This window comes from Triticum dicoccoides, chromosome 1A (assembly GCF_002162155.2).
Source record: "Triticum dicoccoides isolate Atlit2015 ecotype Zavitan chromosome 1A, WEW_v2.0, whole genome shotgun sequence".
Taxonomy (NCBI): domain Eukaryota; kingdom Viridiplantae; phylum Streptophyta; class Magnoliopsida; order Poales; family Poaceae; genus Triticum; species Triticum dicoccoides.
The window spans coordinates 446175712-446180230 of NC_041380.1; positions in this window are offsets into that span (position 1 = coordinate 446175712).

A 4519-nucleotide genomic window follows, 5' to 3' on the forward strand; every position below is an offset into this window, starting at 1 on the left:
CTCGACATGGCCGTCACCACGCCCGCGCTTCCGTCGTAGTTTTGGTCGTCGATCGGAGGAGGTTTGGTCGTCGCCGTCCTTGCCGGTGGCAGAGGGGACACGACTGCCGGCGACGTACCACGGCGGCCGAGGCAGATTCCGACGTGAGCTCCAGAGCGGCCTGTAGCCGGCCGGCAACCACCCTTCTGCGTCGAGGTCATTATCGCGGCCTCTTCGTCACCACGACCGCAAGGTGTTCGACTTTTTGCCAACAAAGGTATGGACAGTGGAGACGAGTTTTTCTTCCATCACTTCCTTTGTTCATCGGACGATTCGTCGTCGGATGATGACGATCATCTGGTGGCTGCACTGGTCGTTCACGACCATATTCAACGGCAGCTTCCTCGGTACAGGGGGTCAGTCTCTGGCCGTGCTCCCAACCTGAACCGCAACAGGGAGAGAGGCCACGCCCTGCTCTATGCCGATTACTTTGCCAACACCCCGCTCTTCAGGTCGGATAAATTTCGTCGCCGTTTTCGTATGGCAAGGCATGTGTTCAATCGTATCCGAGAGGGAGTGGTTGCTCATGATCCATACTTCGAGTGCAAGACGGATGCCCTTGGCAAGTTTGGATTCTTCTCCTACCAGAAATGCACCGCGGCAATCCGCATGCTTGCATATGGAATTCCAGGCGATTTGGTGAATGAGTATGTGCGTATGAGTGAGACAACATGTCTGATGTCAATATACAAGTTTTGCCAGGCTGTGATCGAGGTCTTTGGCCCAGAGTACTTGAGGTAGCCAACTGTCGCTGATACAGAGAGATTGTTGGCGACCAACGCAGCTAGAGACTTTCCATGTATGCTTGGCAGCATAGATTGTATGCACTGGGAGTGGAACAACTGTCCATTTGCTTGGCAGGGCCAGTATAAGGGGCAGGTTAACGGGTGCATTGTCATATTAGAAGCGGTGGCATTACAAGATCTTTGGATATGGCATTCTTTCTTCGGCATGGCAGGTTCTCACAATGATATCAACGTGCTGCAGCGTTCTCCAGTCTTCGCGAGGCTTGCAGAAGGCCACTCCCCACCTGTCAACTTTGAGATCAACGGCCACCATTACAACAAGGGATACTATCTAGCAGATGGTATATATCCTAAGTGGTGAACTTTTGTGAAGACTGAAGGAAATATGCCCTAGAGGCAATAATAAAGTTATTATTTATTTCCTTATATCATGATAAATGTTTATTATCCATGCTATAATTGTATTAACCGGAAACATAATACATGTGTGAATACATAGACAAACAGAGTATCACTAGTATGCCTCTACTTGACTAGCTCGTTAATCAAAGATGGTTATGTTTCCTAACCATGGACAAAGAGTTGTTATTTGATTAACGGGATCACATCATTAGGTGAATGATCTGATTGACATGACCCATTCCATTAGCTTAGCACCCAATCATTTAGTATGTTGCTATTGCTTTCTTGATGACTTATACATGTTCCTATGACTATGAGATTATGCAACTCCCGTTTGCCGGAGGAACACTTTGTGTGCTACCAAACGTCACAACGTAAATGGGTGATTATAAAGGTGCTCTACAGGTGTCTCCAAAGGTACATGTTGGGTTGGCGTATTTCGAGATTAGGATTTGTCACTCCGATTGTCGGAGAGGTATCTCTGGGCCCTCTCGGTAATGCACATCACATAAGCCTTGCAAGCATTGCAACTAATGAGTTAGTTGCGGGGTGATGTATTATGAAACGAGTAAAGAGACTTGCCGGTAACGAGATTGAACTAGGTATTGAGATACCGACGATCAAATCTCGGGCAAGTAACATACCGATGACAAAGGGAACAACGTATGTTGTTATGCGGTCTGACCGATAAAGATCTTCATAGAATATGTAGGAGCCAATATGAGCATCCAGGTTCCGCTATTGGTTATTGACCGGAGACGTGTCTCGGTCATGTCTACATTGTTCTCGAACCCATAGGGTCCGCACGCTTAAGGTTTCGATGACAGTTATATTATGAGTTTATGAGTTTTGATGTACCGAAGTTAGTTCGGAGTCCCGGATGTGATCATGGACATGACGAGGAGTCTCGAAATGGTCGAGACATAAAGATTGATATATTAGACGGATATATTCGGACACCGGAAGTGTTCCGGATGATTTCGGAGAAAACCGGAGAGCCGGAGGGTTACCGAAACCCCCCCGGGAGAAGTAATGGGCCATATGGGCCTTAGTGGAGAAAGAGAGGGGCAGCCAAAGGTGGGCCGCGTGCCTCCTCCCCCTTGGTCCGAATTGGACTAGGAGAGGGGGGCGGCGCCCCCCTTTCCCTCTCCCTCCCCAGTTCCTTCCCCCTCCTAGTAGGAGTCCTACTCCTAATAGGAGGGGGACTCCTCCTTGGCGCGCCTATAGGGCCGGACGGCCTCCTCCCCTTGCTCCTTTATATACGGGGGCAGGGGGCACCCCTAGACACAGGTTGATCCACGTGATCATATTCTTGGCCATGTGCGGTGCCCCCTTCCACCATAGTCCTCGATAATGTTGTAGCGGTGCTTAGGCGAAGCCCTGCGACGGTAGTACATCAAGATCGTCACCATGCCGTCGTGCTGACGGAACTCTTCCCCGACACTTTGCTGGATCGGAGTCCGGGGATCGTCATCGAGCTGAACGTGTGCTAGAACTCGGAGGTGCCGTAGTTTCGGTGCTTGATCGGTCGGGCCGTGAAGACGTACGACTACATCAACCAAGTTTAACGCTTCCGTTGTCGATCTACAAGGGTACGTAGATCACACTCTCCCCCTCTCGTTGCTATACATCACCATGATCTTGCGTGTGCGTAAGAAATTTTTTGAAATTGCTACGTTCCCCAACAGTGGTATCAGAGCCTAGGTTTTATGTGTTGATGTTATATGCACGAGTAGAACACAAGTGAGTTGTGGGCGATATAAGTCATACTGCTTATCAGCATGTCATACTTTGGTTCGGCGGTATTGTTGGACGAAGCGGCCCGGACCGACATTACGCGTACGCTTACGCGAGACCGGTTCTCCCGACGTGCTTTGCACAAAGGTGGCTAGCGGGTGACAGTTTCTCCAACTTTAGTTAAACCGAGTGTGGCTACGCCCGGTCCTTGCGAAGGTTAAAACAACACCAACTTGACAAACTATCGTTGTGGTTTTGATGCGTAGGTAAGATTGATTCTTGCTTAAGCCCATAGCAGCCACGTAAAACTTGCAACAACAAAGTAGAGGACGTCTAACTTGTTTTTGCAGGGCATGTTGTGATGTGATATGGTCAAGACATGATGCTAAATTTTATTGTATGAGATGATCATGTTTTGTAACCGAGTTATCGGCAACTGGCAGGAGCCATATGGTTGTCGCTTTATTGTATGCAATGCAATCGCGCTGTAATGCTTTACTTTATCACTAAGCGGTAGCGATAGTCGTGGAAGCATGAGATTGGCGAGACGACAACGATGCTACGATGGAGATCAAGGTGTCGCGCCGGTGACGATGGTGATCACGACGGTGCTTCGAGGATAGAGATCACAAGCACAAGATGATGATGGCCATATCATATCACTTATATTGATTGCATGTGATGTTTATCTTTTATGCATATTATCTTGCTTTGATTGACGGTAGCATTATAAGATGATCTCACACTAATTATCAAGAAGTGTTCTCCCTGAGTATGCACCGTTGCGAAAGTTCTTCGTGCTGAGACACCACGTGATGATCGGGTGTGATAGGCTCTACGTTCAAATACAACGGGTGCAAAACATTTGCACACGCAGAATACTCAGGTTATACTTGACGAGCCAAGCATATACAGATATGGCCTCGGAACACGGAGACCGAAAGGTCGAGCGTGAATCATATAGCAGATATGATCAACATAGCGATGTTCACCAATGAAACTACTCCATCTCACATGATGATCGGACATGGTTTAGTTGATTTGGATCACGTAATCACTTAGAGGATTAGAGGGATGTCTATCTAAGTGGGAGTTCTTAAGTAATATGATTAATTGAACTTAAATTTATCATGAACTTAGTCCTTGTAGTATTTTGCAAATTATGTTGTAGATCAATAGCTCGCGTTGTTGCTTCCCTGTGTTTATTTTGATATGTTCCTAGAGAAAATTGTGTTGAAAGATGTTAGTAGCAATGATGCGGATTGGATCCGTGATCTAAGGTTTATCCTCATTGCTGCACAGAAGAATTATGTCCTTGATGCACCGCTAGGTGACGGACCTATTGCAGGAGCAGATGCAAACGTTATGAATGTTTGGCTAGCTCAATATGATGACTACTTGATAGTTTAGTGCACCATGCTTAATAACTTAGAATCGGGACTTCAAAGACGTTTTGAACGTCATGGAGCATATGAAATGTTCCAGGAGTTGAAGTTAATATTTCAAGCAAATACCCGAGTTGAAAGATATGAAGTCTCCAACAAGTTCTATAGCTAAAAGATGGAGGAGAATCGCTCAACTAGTGAGCATGTGCC